This window comes from Panthera uncia, chromosome B4 (genome assembly GCF_023721935.1).
Source record: "Panthera uncia isolate 11264 chromosome B4, Puncia_PCG_1.0, whole genome shotgun sequence".
NCBI classification, from domain to species: domain Eukaryota; kingdom Metazoa; phylum Chordata; class Mammalia; order Carnivora; family Felidae; genus Panthera; species Panthera uncia.
The window spans coordinates 19,404,230-19,420,398 of record NC_064809.1 but is presented as its reverse complement, the minus strand read 5'-3'; positions in this window follow the sequence as shown (position 1 = coordinate 19,420,398).

The following is a 16,169-nucleotide window of genomic DNA, read 5'->3' as shown; positions in this document are numbered from 1 at the left end:
CCAGAGTCTTTATGGGGTGTTCTGAGAGGCGATCCCAGCATTTCTCTGTTTGTCTCAATTAGGGGCCAATTTTCTCTTGAAGCCTCTGACCTTGTGGCTGTGTAATCTACACCCCTGGGACCACTATTGGATTTCTAGCAGGCGGTATAAAATGCGTCTTCATCTTGGGGTCATGGTTAACCAACCACCTTGCTAGAGTAATTTAAAACTGGCTTGCTCATTCTTTGGCCACTTTACCTAGCAGATTTTATCTGCTTATATCTATCACTTGCTCACCCCCTCCTGCACTTGTAGCCCAACACGCCCCCTCCCCATCCTCTTCAACTTGCTCTTTGCCTTCAAAAGACTTGGAAATCTCTTGAGAGTCCTCCCACTTGGCTGAATTCCTGGCCTCAACCTACCCCAGACATCTTCGTGTTATTAACAACCAGGCCCTGGTAGGGTCTGCTATTTTCTGGAGCTTCTTTCAGGTAGGTCAGGTTTCTGAGAAACAGACTCCAAGATGGAGATTTGTGCACAGAGGTTCTACTGAGGAGTGCTCTTGGTAACAACAGCTTTGAGAAGTGAAGGAAGCAGGTTGAACAGAGGGAGGAGTTGAGCTGCAACATAGTGACAACAACGAATGCAGTCTCCGTGGATCCCAAGAGAGCTCAGAAGCTGGGATGGACCTTTGGAGTCGTCCCAAGTTGAGGAAGGGGGCTGGGTCTTTGTACCAGGTCGCCAGCCAATCACTGGCTGTGGCCCTCCTCTGGGGAGGGGTTGCAGATTCAGCTACGATCTTCAGCTGCCAACACTCCCAACAGCCACAGGAGTGATGCTTGTGCTCTCTTGCCCTCTCTGCTCCCCACCCCACCAGAGGGGATGTGGGCGGGGCACCACAATGGGCACTGTAGGACTAAGACATTACTTACTTTCATGGCTTCTTGGAGCCCGATCTGATGCAACTGGTCAGAGAAACCCTCCTCTCTTTTGAAGTGTATAGTCACATCTTTTATTCTGGGAAATTCTTTCTTCTGATCGTAACATCTTGGCTTTCAAGTTTTTATTTGTTATATTATGTGGGAATGATATTATATGTGATGCACTGCTCTAGGCTTGTTGAGGGCTGGAAAGATGAATTACATTAGGTGGTTTTCCTTAAAGGGATTCCTAAGTTGGAAAAGGGAATGGAGCAGGGGGGCCGTGGAGAGGGTCACAGAAAGTGAGACTAGAGAGAAGGGCTTTGTGTAGGCAAATTGGATGAGTCTTCAGCTTTGAGGACTAAATTCTAACACTGTCTCACTGTAAATTTTGCCTGACAGCATGGTTGACACGGCCAATCCTCCCAGATGTGGGCTCGGAGGGCAGAGTTGGAGGAGGGCAATCTCCTTTTGAACTCAAAAGACCAGGCATAAGAAAGGACTAGAAAGGGGATTAAATGAATATCTGTGATAGATGTCTATCTAGAAAAACTAGAATATGCAGAAAGTGGAAAGGAAAAAAACCCACGCTCTCCCTATCTAGAGAAAACCATGGTCAATCTTCTGTTGCATTTTTTCGCTCTGTACCCCTCTCCTTTTTTGAAAACGGAAGAGAGATGATCTTTTCCTATAATCTTGCATCCTATATTTTTTTACTTAACCAGTGGTTAAGTGCAGGCTCTGGAGTCACACTGTCTGGGTTCAAATGCCAGTTTCCTCTTTAGTTTCTGTGTGATGTTGGTCAAGCTAGTAACCTTTCTACTCCTTTCTCATTTCTAAAAAGAGGACAATGATAGGACTTTTCTAATAGGAAGATGGAATGAGCTAATGTGTGTGAAGCTTAAATTTTTTTTAAATGTTTATTTATTTTATTTTTGAGAAACAGACACAAAGTGTGAGAGGGGGAGGGTCAGAGAGTGAAAGAGACAGAATCTGAAGCAGGCTCCAGGCTCTGAGCTGTCAGCACAGAACCCAACACGGGGCTCGAACTGACGAACCGTGAGATCATGACCTGAGCTGAAGTCGGACGCTAACCGACTGAGCCACCCAGGTGCCCCTGTGTGAAGCTTTTAATACCATTCCTGGCTTTCAAAAAGTGCTCAGTAAATGTTAGCAATTGTTATTTTCTCCTTATTTGAATCTTTCCATATATCATATACTTCTATGTATATGTTCTGTGGTTGAACTCTGATTTACTTTTTGTTGGACATCTAGGCAGAATCCACTTTTTTATCGTTATAAAAATTGTTATAATGAACATTTTTGTATATAAACAATTTATGAATTTTATATTTTTTAGGCTAAAATTCCAGGAATAGAATTATTAGGTCAAAAGGTAAGCTCTAGAATCTGCATGTGTGCATTTTATGGAAAATTCATTTTCTGCACTTAAAGTTTAAAAAAAATTTTTTTTTTAACGTTTATTTTTGAGACAGAGAGAGACAGAGCATGAACAGGGAAGGGGCAGAGAGAGAGGGAGACACAGAATCTGAAACAGGCTCCAGGCTCTGAGCTGTCAGCACAGAGCCTGACGAGGGGCTCGAACTCACGGACCGTGAGATCATGACCTGAGCCGAAGTCGGACACTTAACCGACTGAGCCACCCAGGCACCCCTGTATTTAAAGTTTTAATTGCAGTAAAACCTATGACATATTATTAGTTAATTTATTACATATGTTTCTTAAACATTTACTAAAATGTCTAACTTAATGTTTTAAAAATAGTTCAACCCTTTTTTTTTTTTAATTTTTAAAGTTTATTTATTTATTTTGAGAGACAGAGATAGAGAGAGCAAGTGAGGGAGGGGCAGAGAGAGCCGGGGAGAGAGAATCTCAAGCAGGCTCCATGCTGAAAGTGTGGAGCTTGAACTCATGAACCGTGAAATCATGACCTGAGCCGAAACCAAGAGTCGGATGCTTAACTGACTGAGCCACCCAGTGGCCCCTCAACTCTTTTTTAAAATCTTTATTTTTAATTAATGTTTATTTACTTATTTATTTATTTTCTATAAATTAAATTTTTTTTTCATGTTTATTTATTTTTGAGAGAACACAAGCAGGGGAGGGGCAGAGAGAGAGAGAGAGAGAGAGAGAGAGAAAGACAGAATCCAAAGCGGGCTCCAGGCTCTGAGCTGTCAGCCCAGGGCCCAATGCAGGGCTCAAACCCATTAACTGTGATATCACGAGCTGAGCTGACGTTGCATGCTTAACTGACTGAGTCACCCAGGCACCCCTTTGTTTATTTATTTTTGAGAGAGAGAGCACAAGAGCCTGGGAGTGAGCAGGGAGGGGCAGAGCAAGAGGGAGACAGAGGATCTGAAGTGGGCTCTGTGCTGACAGCAGAGAGCCTCATGCGGGGCTCGAACTCACCATGAGATCATGACCTGAGCCGAAGTTGGATGCTTAACCAACTGAGACACCCAGGTGCCAACTTCTTTAATAGATGCAAAATTACTCAGATTATTTATTTTGTGTTACTTTTGGGAATATATCTTTCAAGAAAATTTTCTTGTTTGATTTGTCATATTCATGAGCATAAATGTTTTCATAATGTTCCCTTATTTTTTTAATATCTGTAGAATTCATAGTGTTTACTCTTTCATTCCTGATATGATAATTTGTGTTTTATCTTCTTTTATCTGTGATCAATCTATCTAGAGGTTTATCAATTTTCTTTATCTTTTCCAAAAACCAAGTTTTTATTTCATTTTATTCTTTGCCTATTTGTAGTCCACTGATGTCTGTTTTTATATTGTTTTGTTTTATTTTTTCATTTTCTTACTTTTATGTGGCTCTTTTGGTTCTCACCTAGCTTCTTAAGGTGAAAGCATAGATTGTTGATTTTAAGCTTCTTTTCTAATATAAATATTTAAACTTATATATTTCCTAAGCATTGCTTTAGTTTGTATCCTACAACTTTTGTTTTGTTTTTGTTTTGCTTTTGTAACTTTAATGACAAATTCTTGGTCCTATGATCCAAAATAAATAAAAGAATATGGACATTATCCCCCTAAAACTGATGCTGACTTAAAAGTTAATATAAGACATCTATTACTGTTTTAAACCCACATGATAGCAAGAGAATTTGGTTTTCTTATTAACTTTTTTTAATTTAAAATTTAAAATTACTCAGAATTAAAAAATTCCAATATAATTAGCATATAGTATTAGTTTTAGGTGCAATTGCATCCCACAACTTCTGATATGCTATGCTTTCAATATCATTCAGTTCAAAATATTTAAAAATCTTTTAGTTTCTTTTTTGAGCCACACATTATTTTACAGTATGTTTCTTAGTATTAAAATAATTGGATATTTCACATATTTCTTTTTGTTATCAATTTTGAACTTAATTCCATTATAGTTATAAGGTGTACTCTTTATTATTTCAGTTCTTCTGAATTTATTGAGACTTATTTTGTATCCTAGCATATGATCTCTGCTGATGAATGCTCCAAGTCACTTTAAAAGGCTGTACTCTACAGTTGTTAGATGTAGCTTCCATAAATGTCAGCTGAGCTATTTTGATTGATTTTTGTTAGTGGAGTTCTATTATATCCTTACTGATTTTCAGACACTTGTTCTATCAGTTACTGAGTAAGGAGTGTTGTGATCTCATATAGCAAATGTGGATTTTTATATATCTGGTTCTATCAGTTTTTGCTTTATAAATTTATAAATACATACACATTTGAAATCACTATATTATTGTGGTGAATTGACCTTTTGTCAATATGAATGTCTCTTTGTTTCTGATAATATGTCTTAAACTGAGGTCTGCTTTGGCTGATATTAATATGGTCATTCCTCCTTTTTTTGTGACTAGTGGTTGCTTTCTATATCTTTTTCTGATCGTTTTTTAAATTTATGTCTTAATGTCAAAGTGGGTTTCTATATGGATTGCATGTAGTAGGGTTTTGTTTTTGTTTTAAATCTTGTCTGTTGGACAATCTCTGTCTTACAGTTGGAGTGTTTAGTCTGTTTATACTTAATGTAATTATTGAAATGCTTAGGTTTAAATCTATCATCTGGCCATTTTTTTTAGTTCTATCTATGCTTCGTTATTATTTTTCCTCTCCTTCCTGTGTTCTCTGACTTAATGGGGTACTTTTTAGTATTCTATCTTATCATTTCTCTATTGGCTTATTGACAAGGTAGCTCATGTCCAAAGATGATCCCCAGTGAACCATTACTCCTGTGTGGACCCACTCCATTAGGGATAGCCCCGTGACTCATTTTAATCAGTAAAATGTGGTGGAATCAATGTTCTGCCAGTTCTGGGCCTATGTCTTAAGAAGGCCAGGAATCTTTGTCTGTTGTGCCTTTGGGATCCTAAGCTTCCGTGTAAGAAATATGATACCTGTATATGAAGATCAGCCACACTTCACTATTTTTCAATTGTTACGCCTTTCATTTCCCTCCTTCTAATGTTACGGTGGTTAAGAATGTAGGCTTTGGGTTCACATCAGCACAATTCTAATCTTGGCCCACTGACTCTTTAGCAACATAGCTTGGACAAGTTTCTTAACTTGTAGTAGTAATAGTAGTAGTAATAATAATAATAATAGCATTAGCTTAAGTGTTATTTTGATAAATAAATGAAATAATTTATGTACAGCATTTAACCCAATGCTGGCATACAATAGGTGCCCAATAATGGTTAGCTATATTATTATTATTATTATTACTAAATTTATGATGTATAGGAAAGCAGACATCTGTCCCCTACAGAAACTCTGTTTTATTTGGATTTTTGGATAGTATAATATTATTTATCCCATATAAATGATACATGAGATGTCCCTTAACTATATAATCAAGTCACTAAATGTCAAAAATGGATCTTTTTTCAAGGGACAGGGCTGCAGTGGACTATTCTTCAGAGAGAAACTTGCCTCATATCTCAGAGGGATAGAAAATCTCATGAAGGAATAGTGGGATCATAAAATGTCAGAAATGGAAAATTCTTATTTTGCAGATGAGAAAACTGAGCCTGAGAAATCAGATCAGTGAAATTTCCATCTTGTTGAAGGCTGTCACCACCACGCACCACCCCCCCCCCGCCCCCCCACCAACTCCACTCTGAGCTGAGAAAGTCTGTTTTCTTCTCTGATAGAGAACTTTCCAAGGTCAGATCAGAAATAGTTATGAAACAATCTGCAAGTGGGAATTAGATGGTGTGAATGTTCCACTGGAAAGTGTTAAAAACAAGCTAGTTGGCCAGAAATAGAGAAAAGTCTCCTGCTCTGAGTGGAAGTTTAGATGAGATCCATGCTACTAAAATGATCTCTGGCAGATAATTAGTGTTTTTTTAAAAATTCCAATCCATTTTGGACTGATACTTGGTAAAAGACATCAAAAATAAATTTATTAGAAAGATAAACTTAAAAAGCAAAGGCATGCAAAATGCAAGTGTAACTTTTTCTTTATTACTAATCCAACACATAAATTTAATCTGCCAAATTGCTACAAAAGCTACTAAATGCTAATCTCAATTACTTGACTATCCTGTTGTGGATCAGTAACAAAAAGTTTGCAAACTGAGCCTAGATTTCAGTGACCTCTTACGGTCCTCACATTCTGTGCTTTTATTTGAAGTCCAAATAGCTGTGCCTTGAATTTACAGGGGAACTCCTCACCCACACATTAATTAATTAAGCAAATGTATTAACTAAAACATGCTTATTTAAAACCTATTACATAGGGGCTAAACACATGCCAGATATAAAACTGCATCAGTACTGGTTCAATAGCTTGCAGTTTACCTGATTGGGTTGCTCAGAGAACTAGAGATAATGTATATACATTATATTATTTAAAAAATGTAATTGTAATTACATGACAAAGCACTGGTGCATTATCTGATGCACAGTAAGGACGCAACAACGTGTGGTAATTATGTTAAGTAGCTAGCTGGGGACCTGTTTGGAGGAGAAACAGAGCTGTGGTGAAGGTCTTTTTTGAGGAGGTAGAAGCAGGTTCTTTCCAGCATTTTCCCCCCCGGTTCTTTTGGTAACTGTACCTCCCTTCCCCTGGGGTAGCTCTCACTACCCACCCCCACTCCCCCTCTTCCTGCAGGTCTCACTGGTCTGGCTAACCACTGGCCACAGGGATCAAGTGTGAGCGAGATCTGGCCAATTCTTGTACCCCCTTCCCTTAGCCACAGTGATTGGCTGAAGGATGGGCACTGAGTTGCAATCCGAACCAATTAGAATCTTTCACTGAGGTTTTTCTAGATGCATGTTGGGAGAAAAAAAAAATTACATTTTCTTTCTTTCAGTGTTTTCTTTTTTTAAATGTTTATTTATTTATTTATTTATTATTTTTTAAATATTTGTTTTTGAAGCGTGTGGGTGGATCAGTTGGTTAAGTCCAACCTCAGCTCAGGTCACGATCTCACCGTTGGTGGGTTCCAGCCCCATGTTGGTCTGTGTGCTGACAGCTCAGAGCCTGTTACAGATCCTGTGTCTCCCACTCTCTCTGCCCCCTCCCACTCCTCTCTGTCTCTCTGAAAAATACATAAACATTAAAAAAATTTTTTTAATGTTTATGTATTTTTCAGAGAGACAGAGAGTGCATGAGAGTGGGGGAGGGGCACAAAGGGAGACAGAGGATCCCAAACGGGCTCTGTGCTGGCAGCCGAGAACCCGATGTGGGGCTTGAACCCACAGACTATGAGATCATGACCTGGCTGAAGTCAGATGCTTAAGCAACTGAGCCAGCAGGTGCCCCTATTCATTATTTTTTTAATGTTTATTTATTTTTGAGAGAGAGAGCGAACAAGCACAAGTGGGGGAGGGTCAGAGAAGGAGACAGAGGATCTGAAGCAGGCTCGTGCGGACAGCACAGATCCCCGCTCGGGGCTCCATCCCACCACCGTGAGATCATCACCTGAGCTGAAATCCAGGGTCCGGTGGCTTAACTGACTGAGCCACCCAGGTGCGTCTTTTTCAATGTTTTTAAACCACTGATAAGAGCTGGGTCTCACAAATAGCAAAATTTAGAGAGATGGGGAAAAGGGGAGGGAGAGAGGGGTCTGAAAACATCATTAGGTCTCTGACTTTATACCTCAGCTTTCCAGTTGTTTGAATTAATACATTCCAATTCCCTGTCACTTGCAATCCTGACTCATGCAAGGACTGACTAACTCAGGTTTCCAGATTCTGTCTCAATGTATTATTCTTTGGGTTGGGGCTTTCCAAGGAGACATCTCCAAGATTTCCTAATCAGTTAAGATTATTTAGGACAGATTCTGGCATGAAGTTGTTGAGTATAGAGAGTAACAAACAAACACGTGCCTTTGCCCTGTAAGAGCCTCACACCCAGTCGGGAGACAAAAATACTAAAAAGTAACCAAGAAATTAAAGCAAACGATGACAAATAAATACCAACTGACGTGAAGTGCTCTGAGAGTCCAGAGAAGGAGAGAATGCCTGTGATCTTTGGGGGGCCCTCAGGGAAGAACCTTTGAGGAGGAGGCAGGGATTTGAGCTGGGTATTTGAAGGACGGTTCAGAAAATTGCTGGAGAGAATTTAAGAGAGTGTTGTATGGATGTAGGGCTGTGCAGTGAGTGTAGGGCTGTGTATCTACAAAACTAGGCAGGGATATCTAAGTTGGAGGATAATCCTTATACGGCAAGGATATCTAGGGTGGGGGGTTTCTGTTGAAGGGTAGTGGGAGGTTTGAGTGGAAGGGTAAAATGGCGCTTCACGCACTTTTTGAAAATTCTGTTACGGAAACCTCAAACTTACTCAAACCCAGAGGGAATAGTACACTGAATCACCTGCGGTCATTAGCCGGCTGCAACAGTAATCAATATTTTATCGTTCTTTTTTCTACCCACCGTACTCTACATCATCTTCCTCCCCCCTCCCCCCCCATCTCACTGGAATATGTTAAAGCAAATCCCAGACATCAGATCGTCTTGCCTTTAAGTATTTCATTATTTTTTTTATTAAAAAGTTTTTAAAAAAATCTTTATTTATTTTTGAGAGAAAGAGAGACAGAGTGAGAGCAGGGGAGGAACAGAGAGAGGGAGACACAGAATCGGAAGCAGGCTCCAGACTCCGAGCCGTCAGCACAGAGCCCGACGCGGAGCTCGAACCCACAAACAGTGAGATCATGACCTGAGCTGAAGTCGGACGCTTAACTGACTGAGCCACCCAGGTGCCCCAGTATTTCATTATTATCTTTAAGAAGTAAGGACTTCTTTCCCCAATCCAAGCACAATATTATCATACCTTAAAAAAAAGGATAATAGGGGCGCCTGGGTGGCTCAGTCGGTTGAGCGTCCGACTTCGGCTCAGGTCACGATCTCGCGGTCTGTGAGTTCGAGCCCCGCGTCGGGCTCTGGGCTGATGGCTCAGAGCCTGGAGCCTGCTTCCGATTCTGTGTCTCCCTCTCTCTCTGCCCCTCCCCTGTTCATGTTTTGTCTCTCTCTGTCTCAAAATAAATAAACGTTAAAAAAAAAAAAATTAAAAAATTAAAAAAAAAAGGATAATAATTTCTTTTAAAAGTTTTTTATTTTAGTTTATCTTATCTTTTTATTTTATTTTATTTTATTTTATTTTATTTTATTTTATTTTATTTTAATCTGGAGAGAGAGAGAGAGAGAGAGAGAGCGAGCAGCAAAGGGGCAGAGAGATGGGGAGAGAGAGCCTCCCAAGCAGGCTCTGCACTGTCAGGGGGCTTGATCTCACGAACTGTGAGATCATGACCTTGAGCCAAGACAAAATCAAGAGTCGAACACTTACCTCACTGAGCCACCCAGGCACCCGATAATAATTTCTTAAGATATTTTCTAATTCTCAGTCATGTTCAAATCTCTCCAATTATCTCCTTTGTACAGATGGTTTGTTTGAATCAGTATCTAAAGAAGGTCCACTTGTTTATATCTCTTAAGTCTCTTGTTACCTATAATAATTCCCACTATTCCTTTTAAAAAGTATGTATTAGGGGCACCTGGGTGCCTCAGTCTGTTAAGCGTCCAACTTGGGATCGGGTCATAATCTCAAGGTTTGTAGGTTCAAGCCCCGCGTCGGGCTCTGTGCCGACAGCTCAGAGCCTGGAGCCTGCTTCGGATTCTGTCTCTGTCTCTCTCTGCCCCTCCCCCACTCACACTCTCTCTCTTTCTCTTTCTCTCTCTCTCTCAAATATAAATAAACATTAAAAAAATTTTTTTTTAAAAAGTATGTATTAGGGGCGCCTGGGTGGCTCGGTCGGTTAGGCGTCGGACTTCAGCTCAGGTCCTGATCTTGTGGTTCGGGGGTTTGAGCCCCGTGTCAGGCTCTGTGCTGACAGCTCGGAGCCTGGAGCCTGCTTCCGATTCTGTGTCTCCCTCTCTCTCTGCCCCTCCCCCTCTCATGCTCTTTCTTTCTCTTTCTCTCTCTCAAATATAGATACACATTAAAATTTTTTTTATAAAGTGTGCATTAAAGGAAGCTGGCCATTCATCCCATGGAATTATTCACATTCCGTATTTGGCTGATTATGTCATCATCGTGTGGTTCATCACACTCCCCTGTTCCCTGTGTTTCCTGGAGATTGGTAATAATGAGGTCGAGGGGCTTGATGAGATTCTGCTTCAGTTATTGTTATGATTTTGTGGGGGTGGGGGGCAAGAATACTTGGCAGGTGGTGCAGAGAACTCCCAAACACAGCTCATTAAGAGACACATAATGTCTGGCTGTCCCCCTTTCAGCAATGTTACCGTTGATCAGCAAATTTTAGTAAAAAATGCGGTTGTAGTTTTTTATGTCTCTCTCTAGGATTCTGACCTGAGTCCGTGGGGGCTGGGCTGGTGGACAAATCTAATTCACAGAGCGGGCTGCACTCAGTATCACCCTTCCTCTGGGACCAGGGAGGCATTGTTACTGGGCTCAGCTTAGGCTTGACCTTTCCAGAGCTTCCCTTGGGTGGTAGAATTTCCCAGGAAGCTATTCAGGCAAATAAGGTTCCTGCTGGCCTGCCCACCAGTCTGTCAGACACTTCTGAATCTTTGAATGAAGTGAGGAAAGTCCAAAGAGATTTGTCAGGATGTGTGATATTAGATTTCTTTAGCAAGAATGCTTGTCACTTCGCCACTTTCCGATGAAAAAATTCCCACTGATTTGTGTCTAAAAATGCAAAATGAAATGAAGAATCAAGGCAATTTCACACGAAGATATTAAGCCACGGAAACTTACTGAGCGATACAGGAGGGTTTTTCTTTTCCTTTATGGTCTTGAATTATACAACTTGCCCTTCAAACTGGATAATTTGATTATGTAGTCAGCTCCCTTGGGCAATTCAGCTTTGCCCCCTTGATTATTATGACCTCCCTCCCCTCTATATTTGAAGATAATTGTGTCAGCTTCAGACTTTTTAAGCCTATAGTAGAATTGGGATTATGGTAGGCTTTAAATAGAGAAAAATTGTTTTATCTAGATTGATGAAAATGGTAATTTAGTTTTTAATTCATTTGGCTCAGCTGCTAAAGAGAGTTTGGCTGTAGAAATTAAGCAACCCTATACACGTTTTGGTCTTTTATATGCTTTTGAGATCCCTCGCAAAGCCCAAGGTAACGGGAAGCGCGTGCATCTGCCCTGGCTTCATTTTCCCCTCATAATATCTTGTGTTTTGGGAAGTTTCGTGCCTGTGTGTGTCCTGGGGGCATGATCTGTGTCAGGCGATATGCCGACCTTCTCCTGGCTCGATTTCCACTCTCAAGAAGCCTTCCTTTTCTCATAAAACACTTGTTTTGTTCACGGACGGTATTGAGATGTTTGGAGAGTACAAAGTATTTCACGTGTTTTTCCTCATCTTTGTATAAAGTGGACTTCTCAAGTTGATTTATTCCGTCTCGGGCCTTCTTTCTTTTTCTCTCGTACTGAAAGCTGAGCTAGACAAACTCCCCGGGGGGAACTTTATCTTTACCTCATTGTTTCCCCAATTCTGCGCACAGTGCCTGGCCCATGGCAGGTGTCCAGTGAATATTTACTGAATGAGTTAATGAGTGAAAATGAACTGCGGCCCTCTTTCCAACCCCAAATTCCCCAAATAAGGCACCCTTGTTTATACTGGGTTTCATGAAACTCTGAATGCTGATTATAGCCCACTGCTTTTGCCCAGAGAGATTTAGAGATTTATTTTTCTTAGGTAAATGCTCAGCTCAATTCAAATCGCTAACTCCAATTTATAGGTAATATTGGGATCACAACGTTTTGGCCAAGGGCTAGGGCTATGAAAAACTTCTGAGACTGAAGTCAAAGGCAATGGCATTGTCTTCATTTCCTGTGGCTGCTATAAAAATCACCACAACGGGGTGGCTTAAAACAACGGAAATTTATTCTCTCACGCTTCTGGAGGCCAGAAGTCAGAAATCCCTATCACCGGGCCGCTCCCTCCAGAGGCTGTGGGGAGAACCTGTTCCCTGCCTCTCCTGGCTCCTGGTACCTGCCAGCACTGCCCCACTGCTGCCCTGAAGTATTTATCAATCCTATTTTGAAACTGCGTGGCCAGAAAAGAATACAAAGTTCCGCGATAGAAACATGCCATCAAAAATTTCTGTGGTGGAAACTGGAATCGTCTGCCAGCCGCCAAGTGCCTGCTTCCTTTTTGTTATGTCCACCCCTCTCCCCGGGTTTCAGCAGGTACAGACTACGGTGCCCAGGTATGGTCTCTTTTGTGGCAGGTGAAGGTAGGTGACTGAGCCCTCGCTGCCGAGTTGTGAGTGAAGTGATGTGGGCGACTTCCACGCCACTTCCTTAATGAGGAAGGGCTTGCCTTCTACTTCTTTCTCCTTTGCCTTCCCAAAGGGAATGCACATGTGAGGGTGAGCCAGCCTGCCAGACGGCAGAGCGATGAGAAAGATGGCCGCCTTACCGCCCTGTAAGGCCCAGGTTCCTGTAAGGCCCTGTAAGGTTCCTCTGGAACCACAGGAAAGGGGAATTAGCTGTATTGTGTGAGTCATTATTCTGGGTTCCCTTTGTTACAGCAGCTTTGCTTGTGCAGGAACTAATACACAGACAAGATTAGGAAAGAAGTTCATTTCTTGTTTTCACCTACTGCTGTTTGTCTATCTGGTAAGACATGCTGGAAGACAGATGAATACGGCTTTGCATTGCTAGATAATTTTCAAAAAAACAATTCTCCTATATACCCCAAAGGAAAATCGTTATCTCAAGCTGTGTCTGTGTAAGCTGATTATTTCACCTCTTCTACACGGGACTCATTCAGTGCCTGCTTAGAAAGTTCTGTTTTACTGAGTTGCTAGAGTGAACTTTTCATTAGTTAGCATAAATGTGCCATCACTCTGTGTCTGTCTTGCAATAGGCTGCAGGAAACTACTTAATAGCCTTCATCAGAAACACCGAATGAATGTCTCCTAAGTGTGTTTAAATTCATAAAAATAACCTCTGGGACACCAGCTGAAGAGAATCTCTCCTAAACACTGTGGGAAACAAGCCACATTTTCTTCTTTTATACAATAAAAAGATTTTTAAAATTTTATTATTTTTATTATTTAATATTATTAAATTTTTTTTTAACATTTATTCATTCTTGAGAGACAGAGAGACAGAACATGAGGGTCAGGGGAGGGGGTGGGGGGACACAGAATCCGAAGCAGGCTCCAGGCTCTGAGTTGTCAGCACAGAGCCCGACGTGGGGCTGGAACTCACAAACCGTGAGATCATGACCTGAGCTGAAGTGGGACACTTAATTGACTGAGCCACCAGGGAGAGAGACTCTTAAGCAGTCTCCATGCTTAGCACAGAGCCCGACTTGGGACTCGATCCCACCACCCTGAGATCATGACCTGAGCTGAAATCAAGAGTCTAACACTCAACCAACTGAGCCCCCCAGGTGCCCCTTTACAGTTCCTTTTCTATTTATTGCCTTTGTATATTTACTAAAATCAGACTATATTGTATACAGTTTTATAATTTCTTCCTTAAAAGAAAATAAACAAAAAAACCCCAACCAACCAACCAAAAAAAAAACCAACTCAAGTATTTAGTGAACATCTCAATTTGACTGAGTAAGGTGACTACCTTGGTTGCGAAGCCAGGCTGGACTGTCACAGAGGGAAGGCAGATCTCCTATGGGGTGAATCTGGGCCTAACACACAATTCCATACATTTGTCAATGGTGTGAGGTAGGGATAAAGGAATAGTGCAGACCTATCTATCGCTTACAGAAACTTTGCTCATGATTTATAAGCATGAGAGTTCCCTTAGCCTGTTGTATGACTCTGTTCAACTCTGCATTGCAGGCTATTCATTTTTTCTTTCTTTTTGATTATGGCGATGAAAGACGTATTTGCCTAGTCCATTCAAACTAAGACTCCAGTATTGCTCCTATGCTTCTAACAGCTTTTCCTTTTGGAAAAGCAGGAGGACTAGGATGCAGCTGACCTTCTGAGTGTTCCCATGCACGAGGCACCGTTTAAGCACATCACCGTTTAAGCACTTCAACCACATGAAACCTTATGGGGTAAATAGTGTTAGTCCCTTAACCCTTTCTAATTTTTCCCATCAGAAAATGGAGGCGTAGAGAGATGAAGGAACTTTTCCAAGTTATTAGAGCTTGGAAGTGTCAGAGCTGACATTTCAACCCAGTCTGTTACTCCCTGAGCTTATTGTCTCTGAGAGTGAGACGAGTTTACTTTTGCATCTTATTCTTGAAATGCCCCAACTCTGTTAAATCAGTGATACCATGGATTGCAAGACCTATCGTTATTTGATATTCCAATAACAGGGAAGTGCTGCTGAGTGTAAGACGCATCTCGATTTCTGAGAAGTTAGTAACGTGAAGGGAGCGCCTGGGTGGCTCAGTCGGTTGAGCATCTGATCTTGGCCCGGGTCATGATCTCACAGTTCGTGAGTTTGAGCCCCGCGTGGGGCTCTGCACTGACGGCTCAGAGCCTGGAGCCTGCTTCCGATTCTCCCTCTTTCTCTGCCCCTCCACCGCCTGTGCGTGCCTTCACTCTCTCAAAAATAAATAAACATTAAAAAAAAAAAATAACGTGAAAAGGAGGTAAGTCTTCGAATCAATGAAATATGATAAAATTGCAGAACTCTTTCTTACAGAAATAAGTGGCTAATGATGTGTAACCCACTGCATGGGCAGTGCTGACCATGTGACTTCTCGGTGGATCGAGTATATTCTCGCGGTGAGCTGTAGCAGGCAGGGCCATACACAATTTTCAACTCCCTTGCAGAAATAGTGGCTGTGTGGCTGGATTTGCTGCTGCAGTTGGATAAGTCATTATTATTCCTGCCAATGGTCCCAGAAGCTTGGGAGTACCAAGCTGCCTACAGCTACTTGAAAATAATAGAAAAAGGAGAAGACGAGAATAATGGATGAGGTGTGTGTAGCACTTTGTATGTGTGATTCTGAATGTGGGACATATACAACTAGCGGCTCTTTCCCTGCGATGATGTATTGAACGACTACAATAGCCACATTTTGTAATTTCTAGGAAATATCAGCCGAAAAATTATAACTGAAGAAGGAAATTAAATCAGTCCGGCAGAATTATTCCGGGAGCGCTGAGCCTGGAGAAAAGCCGGCAGTGAGGAGGGAGAGAAAGAAGAAAAGGAAAAGATGGGGGAGGGGAGGGGGAGAAAAACAACCACAAAAGGGCTCAATCACCGAAGTCCTGAAAGAGGCAGAGTTTCTTAAAGGCAGAGGTGGCCACTGGGGGTCAAATGCCGGAGAAGGGCTCATTGACAAATGACTGTTTTTGGCCGGGAGTTAATAGATCTTGGGCCCGTGGGGAGAACAGAGGGCAATCTGAAGGCAGAGAAAACCCCTTGCCCTTTATTATTTTATCAGAAATGTTAGAAAGGAAAGGGTGGGATGCTCTTCCCACACCTGGCTGGGCAGATCTACGCAGCACTCCTTCTCGTCTTCTCTCTGACATCGGAGCTCACTTTCTTCCACCTTCACGGAGCCGTCCCCTCCCTTGAGACCAGGACACCTCATTGTCCGGATTCCCTCCTATCTCTCTGGCTGGGCTTCCTCCATCACTGCGACCTGATTCTTCTCCTGCTTCCACTTGCCCCGTGGACTTTCCTCCTGATTTTATCCTTAGCCTCGTTCTCTTCCCCTACCTTGCACGCGCTGTCCTTGGGAAATCTCATTTCTACCCTATTTATTCTTGATGCCTAAAACATCTTCTCGCCCAGGCTGGTCGCTGGGGTTCTCACTCAGCTTTCCTCCCTCCC